This window comes from Heloderma suspectum, chromosome 6 (assembly GCF_057233095.1).
Source record: "Heloderma suspectum isolate Gila_16-S chromosome 6, 16-S_ref, whole genome shotgun sequence".
In the NCBI taxonomy this organism is placed as follows: domain Eukaryota; kingdom Metazoa; phylum Chordata; class Lepidosauria; order Squamata; family Helodermatidae; genus Heloderma; species Heloderma suspectum.
In genome coordinates this window covers 60,456,072-60,472,205 of record NC_139463.1, presented here as the reverse complement: position 1 = coordinate 60,472,205, position 16,134 = coordinate 60,456,072, and the positions used below count along the sequence as shown (strand labels likewise).

General features: G+C 48.1%; 1 pseudogene; it reads left to right on the top strand.

Annotated features, from left to right (window-relative positions):
- Nucleotides 1-2,270: 2,270 nt before the first annotated feature.
- LOC146340978 (vomeronasal type-2 receptor 26-like) lies at nucleotides 2,271-12,530 on the top strand (annotated as a pseudogene).
- Nucleotides 12,531-16,134: the final 3,604 nt, after the last annotated feature.

Genomic DNA, 16,134 nt, shown 5'->3' with positions numbered 1-16,134 from the left:
AAGCAGCGAGTAAGAATACATGGTAAATTCTGCCAATGGAGGGATGTAAATAGTGGGGTCCCACAAGGTTCTGTACTGGACCAATGCTTTTTGAATTGTTCATAAATGGTCTGGAATGAGGAGTGTGCAGTGAACTGTCCATGTTTGCCGATGACACCGACTTATTTAGGGTGGTTAAAACAAAAAGGGATTGTGAGGAGCTCCAAAAGGATCTCTCCAAACTGGGAGAATGGGCATCCAAATGGCAAATGAGGTTCAGTGTAGGCAAATGCAAAGTGATGCACGTTGGGACAAAAAAGCCCGACTTCAAGTATAACCTGATGGGATATGAGCTAGTGGTGACTGACCAAGAAAACGTTCTTGAGATTGCGGTGGAGAGCATCATGAAAATGTCATCCTGGTGCAACCAGGCAATAAAAGATATTGTAGAGCTGGGAAAAGTGCAGAAAATTGCAACTGAGATGATCAAGGGGCTGGAGCACCTCCCCCATGAGGGAAGGTTACAACAACTGGGCTGGTTCAGCTTGGAAAAAAACAACAGTAAGGGGAGACATGATAGAGGTGTACAAAATTATGCATGGTGTGGAGAATGTGGATAGGGAGATATTTTTGTGCCTCTCTCAAAATATTAGAACCTGGTATCATCCCATGAAGCTGATTGGTGGAAGACTCAGGACAGAGAAAAGGAAGGCTTTTTTTTCGCAGAGTGCATAGTTAAATTATGGAATTCACTACCACAGCATGTAGTGATGGCCACCAACTTAGATTGCTTTAAAAGGGGTTTAGATGAATTCCTGGAGGAGAAGGCCACCCATGGCTCCTGGTCCTGATTTCCATGTGCTACCTCCAGGATCAGAGGCAGTATGCCTATGTAGACCTATTGCTGGGAAACATGGCCAGCAGGGTGCTGTTGCACTTGTGTCCTCCTGGGGGGTTCCCAGTTGACAGCTGGTTGGCCACTGTGGGAAAAGAATGGTGGGCTAGATGGCCCCTTGGTGTGAGGCAGCATGGCTCTTCTTCTGAACTTGTGTTCTTGAACAAGGTGACACAAGACTCCTTCTTGATTTTGCTGCAGTCGGTTAATGCATTTCATTAAACCCTCCAGTGATTGTGGGAACCTGAACCCACAACAATATAAAATGTGTCAGTGCTTTATGTATTGGGACACATTTCCATATAAAAGAGCTTCTGTTTCAGCCACACAGCATGGGATGAAAACAGAAATTGTTTGGAGTGGAGGAACTTACGAGGTTTCTGATTAAGACCCACTAACATTATGTTACATTTTCAATTTTGTGTGTCCTAATGGATTTTGACACACAATGGAACTGTTTGACCAAACTATCGTATTTGGGTAGGGACCCTAAATCCCCACCACACTTAGAAAGTGTCCTTTTGCTTCAGGATAGTGACATGGTCCTCTTCAGGACAATGGCTAGAAACTGTGCCAAGGTTACCTCCATGGCAGCCCTGACTTTTAGATTGATATTCACAGTAGGGGGGGGGGCTTAAAGAGAGCTTCATTTCATATTAGACACCTGTGTTTCAAATGGATGTCTTCCTTCTGGAGTGCACTTCATGCATCTGACGCTGGCTGTAGCAGTCCATGGAAGGTTATGCCATTAAAAATGTGTCAGTCCTTAAAGGAGCACAAATTCACTGCAGTAGACTAACAAGAATATCGTCTTTCAGCTCGGTTATGGTTTGGTTGACCCTGTTCCGGGAGAAAAAGCAGAATTTCCTTCCTTCTACCGGATTGATACTAATGAAATTGCTCAATATGTGGGCCTTGCCTGCCTGCTCCTGCATTTTCATTGGAACTGGATTGGACTGGTTGCCTTAACTGAGGAGAGTGGAGAAAACTTCATCCAGACACTGACACCAATGCTCAAGCAGAAGGACATCTGTGTAGCCTTCACTGACATGTTTGAGCCAACAAACCCTCTCCTTCTACAACAAGCACTATCTGGATCTATTCCTAGTGCTTGGTTTGAACCCCAAGTGATAATCGTCTTTGGGGACCCCAACGTTTTACACATGTTAAGAGTCTTCTTGGCTATTCATGACAAAAAGACCAAGACCCCATTTAGGAAGGTTTGGATCCTGACAGCCCATTCGGAAACTTCTGATAAAGGCCAAAATTTAAACCAGGCCAAATTCTTCCATGGTGCTTTGCATTTCAGAGTCCAAAGCAGGGATGTGCCAGAATTCACACATTTTCTCTGGGCCTTAAATCCACACCGACCACAAGGAGATGTCTTTCTCCAAAAATGGTGGGAATTCGCATTTGCCTGTCAGTTTCTGAAACCAGGAGAAATCTCTCCGAGGGGAAGGAGGAGCTGTACTGGGGAGAAGAAGGTACGGGATGTGCCGAGCCATATGCTTGAAATGACCATGTCCAGTTACAGTTACAGTATCTACAATGCTGTCTATTCCATTGCACACACGTTACATGCTGTGTCCTCATCTGGATCCAAGCATACATTGAGAGGGGGAGGCAAGAGGCTGCTGAATCTTCAGCCATGGCAGGTAATGTCCTTGTCGAGAGCTGGCAATCTTATGAAAGGTTCCTTGGTGGTTTCTCAGTGGTCTGATCCTGAAGGCAAAGGTTGTGCCTAGGAGAAGGGCTGTTGTTCCAATCTAAAGATCCCAATAGAGACATTCCCCATAGATATTCTTCCATGCCTATCATTTCCCTGAAAGAGCACTGAGGAAAAAGCAGTTGACAGCAATGGTGCTTCTGTGATAATCCTGAATTTAAAACAGTGACTACTGAGGAGGAAGAACCAAGCAAGCTGTCACCCCAAATACATAGTCTTCTTCGCCCCACCCCTCATCTCCCGGAGCAAACAACAGGCCGCTTCTCCCTAGGGATGTACAAAAGTCACTTACCTTTTCGCGGATTGTGTTCATGGTGGGGGGGAGGCGCTCCACCCCTCCCCCTGTAATCCTCGATGGGGGGGAGGCGATCCTGGGGGGGGGAAACAGCATACGCAAATGGCGGCAGCTATGGCGGCCCCCATTTGTGTTCTCTATTTTTCCCATTTTAGCCTACATAAATATTTACGTAGGCTAAAACAGCAGAAAAAAAGGAATGTAAATAGCACCCACTACGCTATTTGCGTTCCCCTTTTTTTCGCCGTAATAGCCTATGTAAATATTTACGTAGACTAAAACGGCGAAAAATAGGGAATGCAAATGGCAGCCACCGTAGCTGCCACCATTTGCGTACGCCGTTCCCCCCCCCCAGCCATGATAGGCTATGTAAATACTATCATGGCAAAGACCAGGACGACAATGGCGGCTGTGGCAGCCGGTCGAAAGACCAGCCGCCGCCGCCGGAGATGCTGCCATCCGGAACATCCCCCCCAGGTAAGCTTCATCCCGGGTGGAATCCATGGGGGTAGCATGGGATGGTAGGCCGTTCCACCATGGATTTTGGGGGGCCGAATGCCAGTGCATTTGGCCTCACTGAAATCCATGGCGGAATTCTCCGCCATCCCTACGTCTCCCCCCTCCCTGCCCCATGTTCATTCTTGCCAGGCAGCATGAGATCTCCTCAGGTGTTGTTCGCCTCGATGGCACCACCCTTCTTCCTCTGGCACAAAGGCAAGGATATGAGGGTGTTTTGCAGAAAGGAGACACCAAAGAAGAAAGGCCAAACCACCTGGCGAGTATATTTGAGCAATTGGCCAATGAACCCATCTTAATGCATCTTCAGTGTTGAACTAAGCAATCAAGTAAAGAAAAAAGAAGTTGTCTCCTAACTAGATGGCAGTCACAGAATGTCAGAAGACACCAGAACTCATTCACAATTACCCTGTTTATAATTCTCTCTTCCATTTCAGATTCTTGCCTCTTTGAGGAATGTCCGGTTTAACAACAGTGCTGGAGATGAAGTCTCTTTCTTTAAAAAGGGAGAGAGATATGATATTGTGAACTGGGTTTTCTTCTCAAATATATCTTTTGCTCACACCAAAGTTGGACAGGTGGATCCAGAAGCTCCGCCTGACCAGGACTTCACTGTTCACTCTGATGCAATAGTGTGGGCTACAGAGGTGGGTTTGAAGTGAATGTCATGGGGGCAATAAAGACTGTTGTAGTTCTATCACTTGAGCATGAAAGGTGCCTTCCTAGATGAGACCAAAAGCCTACTGAGTGCAGGGAGGGGTCCTTGTCCAGTGAGAAAGATCCATCTTTGCATGCAAAATCCCAGGTAGAGTCCTTGGCATCTCCAGGTATAGCTGGGAAATGGTCCTTGTCTTAAACCTTGGAGAGGCACTTCCATTCAGTACAGACAATACTGGGCTAGGTAGACCAAGGATCTGATGCAGTAGGAGGCAGCTTCATGCTTTTGTTTCTCTATGAGCATATATATTCACATCAGCTTCCATTAGGATGATTCTAAGTAACCTGCAGAAAAGATTCAGACTTTTTAAATTGGTGATCCTATGCATTGTGTAATGGGAAACTCTTGTTGAGTAACTCTGTCGTATTTTTGTGCGACATCCATTGCATGTAAACCCTCAACCATTTCTCTCTTCCCTTTTAGGTTTCTCCATCTGCAAGGTGTGTGGAACGTTGCTCTCCGGGACACCAGAGAAAAGTTCCAGAGGGGAAGGCGGTTTGCTGCTACAGATGTGATCGTTGTCCAGAAGGGACGATTTCCAACCAGACAGGTAGCTCAAGCATTCAGAGCCTTGTCAAAGTGCAGAGCATACTGGGATTAGCATGGGAAGATCATGGGCAAGGAGAAGACATAGCCAGTTAACCTATGCATATTTTCCCCATAAGAACCACTGGGGATTGCATAACTCGGTGGTTTACTCTTTTGCAGACTATTCACAATTTCCTGAAGGAACCTATTTAAATAATAAAGGATAATATTATCCTTAGATAGCTGCATTGGCTCACCTTTCCATGCACAGTGTTTTAAACACCATGTTTCCAATCTCCGTTGTTTGGGCATTAGACATGAAGCTGAGCGGTGATCAGTTGTTGTAGCAACTGGAGCATGATACTCCAATGTCAAAGAAACTGCTGTTTAATCTATATTGTTTTCTGTCACCTATATCCCAGCCTCTGCACCAACACATCTCCTCTGAAGAAAGTGCCTCATCTGAAGCAAATGACAGAGAGTTATTTATGTATTTATTTTCCCATTCAGAAGGCACTGCAGGTGACAAGCTGTGGTGATGTTCTTACACTTAACAGTTTTTAAGTTCTGGTTACAGACTTCTGATTTTTCTTCTTGCAGAATATGGAACGTCTGCTAGCATGGGCTATTCTACACAGGTGAAAAGCAGAATCTTGTACCTTTCCTGACTCTGCTCTTATGCAATATGTTGTTGAAATGTAAAGAGAAAATACTAAAAGGGACATTGCATGCTTATATGTACAGTAAGCTAGGGAACTGATATCTCCATCTCCTTCTTTGTGGGCTGCACTGTCCCCACATAAAGAACATCTATGTCATGTTTGAGATACTTCTGCTCATTCCAGATGCAGATCACTGTGTCCCATGCCCAGAAGATCAACATCCAAACAGCAACCAAGACCACTGTTTCCCCAAGAAGATCCACTTCCTTTCCTACCAAGGTACACTGGGGTTCATTTTAGCTTCTCTGGCTCTCTTCCTCTCTCTGATTACATCTGTAGTGTTGGCCACCTTCATTCTACACCGTGACACGCCCATCGTCAAAGCCAACAATTGAGACCTCACCTATGTCCTTCTCCTTTCTCTCCTGCTCTGTTTCTTCTGCTGCTTTCTGTTCATCGGTCGCCCCACGAAAGTCATGTGTCTTCTACGTCAAACTGCTTTTGGCATCATCTTCTCCGTTGCCATTTCTTCCGTGTTGGCAAAAACTGTCACAGTGGTTCTGGCCTTCATGGCCACCAAGCCAGGAAACATGGCCAGAAAACTCTTGGGGAGACAACTACCAAACTCCATTGTCCTGGCCTGTCCCCTCATCCAAGCAATTATCTGTGCTTTCTGGCTGGTGACCTCTCCCCCATTCCCAATCTTGGACTTCCATTCCCTGGCTGGAGAAATCATCGTCGAATGTAATGAAGGCTCAGTCATTATGTTTTACACTGTCCTGGGTTACATGGGTTTTCTGGTTGTCGTCAGCTTCATGGTGGCTTTCCTAGCCAGAAAACTGCCTGACACCTTCAATGAAGCCAAGTTTATCACCTTCAGCATGCTGGTGTTTTGTAGTGTTTGGGTCTCCTTTGTGCCCACCTACCTGAGCACCAAGGGGAAGTCCATGGTGGCTGTGGAGGTCTTCTCCATCTTGGCCTCTGGGGCTGGTCTCCTGGCTTGCATCTTCCTCCCCAAATGCTACATCATAGTGCTGAGGCCCAGTCTCAACTGTAAAGATCATCTAATAAGGAGAAAGACTTAGGGTGCCTATCACTTCGAAACATGCCCTGCTTCTCTAGTTTCCTGTCAAGTACACCAAACAAAGGCCAATAACATTGTTAAATGTGATGAGTTATTCCTTAAACTACGGGGTCCTTTCCACATCGGGCTTTTGCTCTTCCCCATTCAACTGGAAGTGGACTTAAAAGGTTGTCTGTATGGCTTTATATTTCTCCTAGACGTATTTCAATCATATAATTATTTAAAAAATCACGCCATCACAGTATCAGGAATCATTATATAGCATGCATTGGATGTACAACAAAAAGTTGCAGTATGGTTCAGGTTAGGTTCACTTCTGAGATACTCTAAATTGCATGGATCTCACTTCCCCTATAAGGAGAACATTCTTCTCTCCTCCATGCAATTCTCAGTTCTTCTCACTGGATTGGTCTTGGGAGGGGAAGTTTTACTTTATTTTATTGGCCACTGTTGAGGCATCTGGAACTTGAGTTCCTTCCAAGAGGAAACATGGCGGGATATAAATGTGATAATAAATAAAAAAGGATAAAATAAATTGTGTTCAAGTTTCAGTGCTTCTCTCAACCTGTTTCCTTCCAGAATGCTCATCCTTCTCTCTTGTTTCTCAGGAGCCCAATTGTGGCTTGGTTGTTGTTGGCACTTGCCCCCTGAGCTCACTATTAGAGGGGTGATACTAGCAGCAAGAATGCATTATGTTCAGTCATGAAGAATGTCAGCGACACCCATATTTGCAGAGTTGGAATGTAAAACATATGAATACGCTGTTGTGGAAAAAAAGGAAAATTGGGTTGAGAGAAGAGACAACAGTATAACAGATTCCTCCAACATTAGGGACCTTTTATTGAACATTAGAAAAATAACAATGCACATCTCTGTTATAGGAGGAACAGTTGTAGCTCCTTTTAGATAAGGTGTCAGGAAAATCAGGGTCCCGTAAGGTTGAATGGAAATCAGGCAGGTGGGTTGTTCTAAGCTTTATAAAATCGAAAAGATTTCACCATCCCTCCTGAAAAATGCAGATGCCAGGAAGACATGTTTGTTTTACATCACCTGAAAATGTTAAGGAGATTGGTGAAATACTGAAGGAGGAAGGGCAGTTAACAGACAAAAGAAGAAAAACCTTGGTCATGCAAGAGTGTTCCTCAAAACCTGTGTTGGCTCCCTTTGGTGCCCGTCATTTGTGAACAAAAGTATAGGCTCCTTATTTTAGAGTCTGATGTTTTCCTATTCCTTTCCACTGTTGTTGATGGAATTGATTTTTAAAATGCCATTTCCTTCCCTTTTAAAAATATTTTTTATATGCATAATGCAAGTCTGTGGGTGTCTCATCATGTGGACCTCGGAATGTGCAGGTGTGGTGAGGAGGGGAATCACTGCCGTGTGGAGGAGAGGCCCAAGCAGCAGCAGAAGTTTAGTGGTGCATTTCTGGGACCTCTGTGTGTGTGTGAACGTGGTCAAGTGGCACAGTTGCTAAAAGGAAAAGGGTTACAACAGAAATTAAAAAGCACTCTCCAGACATTGTAATTTTGCAAGAGCGCATCTAACTAAGAGACACCAGGCAATATTAAAACACCCATATTATGGACAACAATTTATTGCCTCAAGCTCTTCAGAAGCCCATGGTGTGGCTATTGCGAGTGGACAGGGGGAGAAATGACGAGACGACACCAATCAATTTGGGATAAACAGGGCCACATTTATTGATAGATTATAATGTGCGAAGAAAGCAGTGGCGGGCACACCACCAACAAGACCAACATGACAGGTGTAGAGTGAGGCATTCGTTGTCTGTGGCGAGGCGTCTACCCTCGCCCACCAATCGGACATACCCAGTTCTGGGCTGGGAGACCTTCCCCTGTCACCCCCCCTCGAGCCACAGAACCCGAGTAGGCGAGGAGGGTTGGCCTCAAAGGTAAGCCGTATCTCCCAACAGGGGCCACAAAACCCTGAGCTGGAAGCCTTGGGCCTTACCAGTCACCTGAAACGGTGCCTACGAATGCTCACCTGTCCACTCCCCCAGTGGAGAGCCCACCCGGAGCCGCCACAGGAGGGCAACAAGCCTCTGCTTATTCGCTGTCCCCCCACCTGCACAGTAAACACTCCCAAATGCCCCTTCGTAGATCGGCCAAAAAGACATCATTGCCTAGTTCGGTGAGATCAACACCGTCCGCCCTATAGAGTATCCCCCGAACAGGGGAAATGTCGGGGTGGATGATGGTCCGGTCACCCTGTTTGATCAGGAAGTTCCCAGTCTCTCTGTTGACCTTTTTACGGGCCTTATCCATGGCACGAGAATCCAAACCATCCCTCTAGGCCACTCTAGGCAACAAGTTGGACCAGATAATGGTGATTCCCGGCCAGCGACGCCAAATCAGCTGCAAGTCTTCCCGAGCTTGAAGAATCAGGGCCTTGCCTTTCAGCAGGCCTAAATTGTTCCCCCCTAAGTGCAACACTAGAATCTGTGGGGGAATCTTCACCAGCCCTTGCTGGAATAACGTGGGCAGGAGGCGCTCCCAACGCATCCTGCATCTGCCCAACCACTGAATGGTGGCATAGCGGCTGAGCCCTAGCTGGGATCCGCAGCTGGAGGAGGCCCTCCGACCTGCCCAAAAAAAACATACTGTGCCTGCAGATGAGCACCTTCATTGGATCACTCGCACTCCAGTGATCTAGAAGAACAAGAAAAGTAATGAACGGAAATGTCCACACACGCTAAGGGCCCAGCAGTGGCCTCATGTACGCCCAATACGCCTTGGAGCACCACCTACCGACCGACTGCACCTTGTCTGATGTGAACCCCAGAGACGCAGCGGTGGAGGCAGCCCCAATCCGGAAGGAATGTGTGCCGAAATGAAGAGCACCCAAACCCAGTGCCTTTAATGCTCGCTGTGTGACTGCCCAAAATTGATATTTGGTTAAAGGAGAAGAGTCTGTATGGCAAAAAAGGGGGCTGGGCAGGTTTCCTCGAACCTTCAGAAAGTCCCTCAATGCCGTGACCGGGCAGAGGTCTGGCACGGAGGCTGGAAACAGAGACACGCTGATGCCCCTTCCCCCCTGGTCAGTCTTGGACCTCCTAAGCTGAATACGGGCCCCCTGTTGAGAAAACTGTAAGTAATTAAACTGCAAGGCTCGTCCTGACAGGTCACCCTTAGCGGACACCACCAACTCCAATATCCTGAATGCCCCAAAGAATGCTGTAAGAGCTGCAGCATGAAACAACGAGGCTTCTTGAGGGGATTTGCACAAGGAAGGCCACACATCCTGCAAGCCCATCAATATGTCTGCTGACAGAGGGCGTCTAGGGTCAGGAGGCACCGGGGACCCCCTGGGCCAGCCCTGAAGCATCCGCTGGACCTGGAAGTCCATGGTGTTATCTGCTACACCCTTCATTTTAGACCAGAAGGCAAGTGCAGCAAGCCTACCCCCGATGGTCTGGGCCACTAGGCCCCACCTGTGGGCATGCACGCAAAACTGCAGTAGGTGATCGACCGGTATTAGCCAGCACTGTGGAAGATGTGCAGCCACCTGGAATGAAAAGAACTCCCTATGTGACCTGGCGTAAGCCGCTCTCGTGCTGGGGGCTAAGGACTGTGTAGCGGGCGCCATTTGCCGGGCCATTTGCGTCCCTTTTTGATTCCCCGTTTTAGCCTACATAAATCTTTATGTAGGCTAAAACGGCAAATCAAAAGGGGACGCAAATAGTGCCTGCTACACTATTTGCGTTCCCCTTTATTTTCGCCATCATAGTCTACATAAATATTTACGGAGATTCAGATGGCGAAAAAGAAGGAACGCAAATGGCGGCGGCCATAGCCGCCACCATTTGCGTATGCGGGTTTTTGTTTTTTTAAAACCCACCCAGCCATGGTTACGTAGCTTATCACATCTTTTTCTTTTTTTTAAAACCCACCCAGCCATGATAGGCTACGTAAATCTTTATGTAGTCTATCACATCTTTTTTTTTTTTTTACCAAGACTGGAAATGGTGACTGCGGCAGCCGGTCGGAAGACCAGCTGCCGCCGCCGCAGCTGCTGCCAGAGCCGCCGCTGCCCGGAAGATCCGCCCCAGGTAGGGATGTATGAAAATAACTTACCTGTTTGCGGATTATGCTGATGGTGGGGGGGAGGTGCTCCGTCCCTCCCCCCGGAATCCTGGACGGGGGGAAGGCGCTCTGTCCCTCCCCCCAGAATCCTGGACGGGGGGAAGGCGCTCTGTTCCTCCCCTCCCGGAATCCTCCTTGGCCGGCTGTGCCCCGCTGCGGCTCTGCGGAGCAGCCAGCCAGGCCCAGCCAAGCCCAGCCAGGCCAGAGCTGTCCGCAGTCGGATTTCCGGCCATGGAGGGCTCTGGGAAAACAAAAAACCCGCATACGCAAATGGCGGTGGCTACGGCTGCTGCCATTTGCGTTCCTTATTTTTGCCCTCTTAATCTACGTAAATATTTACATAGAATAAGATGGCGAAAATAAGGGGAACGCAAATAGCGTAGTGGACGCTATTTGTGTTCCCCTTATTTTCGCTGTCTTAGTCTACGTAATTACTTATGTAGACTAAGATGGCCCAAAATAAGGAACACAAATGGCGGTGGCTGTAGCTGCCGCCATTTGCTTACGCCTTTTTTTTTTACCCAGACGTTTTAGGCTACGTAAAAACTTTTGTAGCCTATCATGTTGGTGTAAAAAAAACCCCCAAACAACAACCTGCAAATGGCGGCGGCAGCAGCCGGTTGGAAGACCAGCCTCCGCAGCCCCTGCCGCTGCCGCCGGAGCCGCCGCTGCCGCTCGGAAGATCCGCCCCAGGTAAGTCTCATCCCGGGGGGATCCGCGGGGGTGGCGGGGGGTGGCAGGCCGTTCCGCCACAGATTTCGGGGGGCCGAATGCACTGGCATTCGGCCTCCCTGAGATCTGTGGCGGAATTCTCTGCCATCCCTAGCTGGGCTGCCCACAGGTGCGCGGCAACATATATCGGAAAGAGCTCTAAGAAGGTAAGTTCTCTTCCGATGCCTAGGGCTAACCACTCAGCCCACCAACGTGCGTGGCACCATCGATTGCGAAACACAACCCCAAAGCCTAGGGCCCCAGATGAATCAGAATTAGGGGTGGACGAAAGTCACTTACCTTTTCTCGCAGCTTGTTCGCGGTGGGGGGGGAGCGCTTCGCTGCTCCCCCCATGAAGTTCAGACCAGGGGGGGAGGCTTCCCACCTTGCCTGGCCGAAATTCAGGCCGGGGAGGAGGCGCCTCGCCTCGCCCGGCCGCGAACGCGGAAGTAAAAACAAAAAACAAAAAACGCCCCCTGATAGGCTACGTGACGATTCACGTAGCCTATCACGGCTAGATCTGCAAAGTCAGCCGTGATAGGCTACGTCAATCGTCACGTAGCCTATCACGGGTGACTTTAAAAAAAGAAAAAAAAAAGCGCGTACGCGAATGGCGGCCCCCATAGGGAGCCGCCATTCGCGTTCCTTATTTAGTTGCTGTAGTCTACGTAAATGTTTACGTAGACTACGGCGAAAATAAGGGCAACGCAAATAGCGTTGCCCTTATTTTCGCCATAGTCTACGTAAACATTTACGTAGACTACAGCGACCAAATAAGGAACGCGAATGGCGGCTCCCTATGGGGGCCGCCATTATCCGTACACACTTTTTTTTTTTTTAAGTCACCCGTGATAGGCTACGTGACGATTGATGTAGCCTATCACGGCTGACTTTGCAAATCTAGCCGTGATAGGCTACGTGAATCGTCACGTAGCCTATCAGGGGACGTTTTTTTTTTTTTTTTTCTTTTATTGCAATGGCGGGGGGGGCAGCCGGTCGAAAGACCGGCTGCCACTCCCGCCCCGGTCGAACACCCGACGAACCGCCAGCCGGACCTGCCTCCGGGAGGGACATTCAGGGAAGGTAAGTCCCATCCCGGGGGGGGTGCGGAGGATTTCTCCCCGAAACTTGTTCGGGGGGCCGAACACGTTGGCGCTCGGCCCCCCGAAGTTTCGGGGAGAAATTCTCCGCCATCCCTAATCAGAATGTATCTGAAGTTCTGCTTCCAATAGCAAGTCCTTCCTCCAGAAGGAAATGCCACTGAATGCATTAAGGAAATGCAGCCACACAGAAAGATAATCTTCCATGGCTGATGATACCGAATGCGATGGTGCGGCAAGCGCAGGCCCCACATAGTGTTACAAAGGTGTTTAAGGAAGGCCCTGCCAGGGGCAACTACCTGACAGGTGAAATTAAGATGCCCAACAACTTCCTGCAATGCCAACAGCTTGACTTCCTTAGAATGAAGCATGTGCTGTATCCTTTCCTTTAGGACCTGTAATTTGTCGGCCGGGAGCCTACATAACTGATTCACAGAGTCCAGTTCTATTCCCAAAAATTTAATAGTGGGGGAAGGGCCCTCGGTTTTCCCCCCCGCCAAAGGTACACCCAGCTCATTTGTGAGGGCAGAAAATTCCTGCATTAGCCGTGCGCACTGGGGGGTGCCGGATGGACCCGCCAATAGGAAATCGTCAAGGTAGTGCTATGGGACCTGGTTTTATCAATCAGATCCCATTCCAAAAAGGAACTGAACTTCTCAAACATAGCACAGGACATGGAACATCCCATGGGTAGGGCCCTGTCGACATAGAACTGACCAGAAAAACTGAATCCTAAAAGGTTGAAATTGTTGGGGAAAATTGGCAAGAGGCGGAATGTGGATTTAATGTCGCATTTTCCCATGAGGGCCCCAGGGCCCAGTGCCTTCACCATAGATACTGCCGGGTCAAACAGCATGTACTGAACAGAGCACAGGTGCTCAGGAATGGCATCGTTCACAGACTTTCCCCTGGGGAAGGACACGTTGTGGATCAACCGGTATTCACCTGCGGCCTTTTTAGGCACAATGCCCAAAGGGGAGACCCTGAGGTTGGGGAAAGGAGGGGAATCGAATGGACCAATGACCCGCCCTGTGACCACTTCCTTATTGATCTTATCCAAGACTAGGTGTTTGAAACCTGCAATAGATTTCTGATTCCGGCAAATTTGGGCCTGGCGTTGGCCCTGAAACGGAATCCTAAAACCCAGGGAAAATCCTTCTTCCAAGTAGCGGGCATCTTCCCGAAGCAGGTAGCTCTTCAAAAGGCGCCATACGGGCTGCGACTTAATTGGACTGGGCCCCTTTTGGCAGAGGTTGTGTGCTGCCCCCGGGCTTCCTACCACCCTGCCATTCCCGATTTGGGCCCCGCTGACCTTTGGCCTTTGGGCAGCCAATGAAGGCGTGTTGTCCCCTGAAAATGGAGCACGCATGGAGAAATCTGCATGGGTTTTTAAAGCAGACGCCCTTGGAGCCAAACTCCCAACAGAGAGCGTGGTGTTGAACCAGCTGTCCTGCCCCAGCCTTAGGGGCTGAGGCGGGCATAGGCTTAGCTAATATGTGCCCACTATCAGATTGCTCGCCAAAACCCGGCCTGGCAGGGGTCATAAACTGCAGCCAAAGATCCTGATCTTTGGCGTCCCAGTGCAACGTGGGGTCAAATGCCGCCCGCATACAGAAGGATTCATCATAGGCCAGTGTTAGATAAAAATAGTCCTTGCTTTCGGTTTAGAAGGAAAGGATGCCAGGCAGGCAGCAGTGGATCCAACACTATTTTATTGAAACGTTTTGCAAAACGGGTGCAGAGCAGTCTGGACCTCGAGACACGTGTGCAAAAGCCTTTTATACCATATTCCTTCTATTGTTCTTACCAGTAACCAATGAAACAGTACATCGGCTCACCAAGTCAATAGCCAATAAACAGTCAGTATCAGCTTACCAAACTGTTAGTCATGAGCACGTCAGTATGATTTTCTTTTTGCTCTGCCTACATTTTTCGCCACTCGGGCTTTTATGTAACTTGAGACGCCAACAGTTACGGAGTCTCTTTTTCTAACAATTCCCTCCTTTAAGTCTTTATTCATGTCTTAAAGCGTTTAAAACGGAGCCTCTTTATTGGTACAATAAAGCAAGAGCATCTGTTTTGACAGAGCGGTTTTTATCAATCGCTGGGATAAGCCTTTAACACAGGGGATAATGCAACAACCAAATAACACTATAACTCTTATCATCACTACAAGCGAAATAAGGATTGAGGCTGCTAGGTGTTTCCATTTTCCAAACCATCTCTCTAACTAGGCAGTCACGGGGTTGTTAATTCCTGAATTCTTGGCTAATTCTTCAGACAAGGCGGTGAGGCCCTGCAAAGCCCTTGTTACCGTGCCATCTGGGGCAGTGTTGTTAGGGATGAAGGTGCAACACCGTCTACCTAGCATGACACAAACCCCTCCTTTTTCTGCTAACATATCAAGAACACGCCGATTTTTCCAAGCCATTTGGCTGGTGGCATCTAGTTGCTCAGCCAATCTCTTTATAGCATCACGGGTATAGTTTATTGAGAGTCTGGCACTTTTTTTTCTTTTTTTTCCCCATGCGTTAGGGTGCTGGAACAAACGGATCACACAGGTGAGGAGGGAAGGAGTGTCCCATCCCAGTGGAAAGGGCAGCACCTTTGCTACAGATCTCCCTGTGGCACAAACAAAACAGTCAGACTTATTTAAAGACTTGGCTGTATACTTTATCTACTCTAATCACACATTATCAGTTTCCTCTGTTATTGGGATCTCTAACCTGGTTCTCCAGGGACGCCTCTTTTTCTCAGGGATCTGTACTAGAAGTGGTCTGAGGGCTGTAGGTGTGACATTTCGGGGTTTTATTTTAAAGCTGTCAAGCCCAAGTCCTTGAGGTATCACCATCTATGTTAATATTTTTTGACTAACGTTACCAACACCACCCACAATACTTGCTTTATATTACAAGTTTTTTGTAATTCGATCTCGAGCTTCTCCTAGATGTTGTGACTTGTATATTACAGGTGATTGTGGCTCCTGGATGGCTTCTTCGCCTGTGTCCTTGGCAGCTTCCAGAGGGGTGCCAGGGAGCAAAGGACTGTTGCCCGTGTCCTTCTGTTCTTTCCAGGTGACAGAAGGAAGCAAGGGTCGCCTAAATGGCTTTATCTGGCTGCAATGTGTCCATTTGCTAGAACCCACAAGCTTTATACACGAGTGGCTGGTTGGTCTCACCAAATAAGGCCCCTCCCACCCTTCTTTTAAAGCTTCTTTATTCCACTTTTTCAGCAACACCTCGTCTCCCGTCTGGAAGAGATGGATAGGTGCATCTAACGGCAGTCTCTGTAACAGAACGGAATAAGCTCATAGCTGTGAAAGAACAGACTGTAGAGAAGTCAACTGATCCCTTAGCATCTGATTACCCACCTCCCACTTGACTTTCTCCCTCCTTCCGCAGTATACCCGAGGCGGGAACCCAAACATCAGTTCGAAGGGGGACAATTTTATGTCCTATCTTGGCATCCTTCGAAGCTTCGTTAAAGCTATTGGCAGAGCCTCAACTCAAGTGAGCTTCACCCCTCGTTGGAGTTTGGTTAAAGTCTCCTTGAGGCTCCAATTGATTCTTTCAACCTGTCCACTTGCCTGGGGCCTCCAGGGGCAATGTAAATGCCACTCTACTCCCAGAGCTTGTGCCATCCCCCGTGTAATAACTGAGGTGAAATGTGAGCCCTGATCGGACTCTATAACTTCGGGCAGGGAGAACCGGGGCACCACCTCCTGTAACAATTTAGCAACAACAGTTTTAGCTTGGCAGTTCCTACATGGAAACGCTTCTACCTACCCTGTCATTTGACATACTATTACAAGCAAATA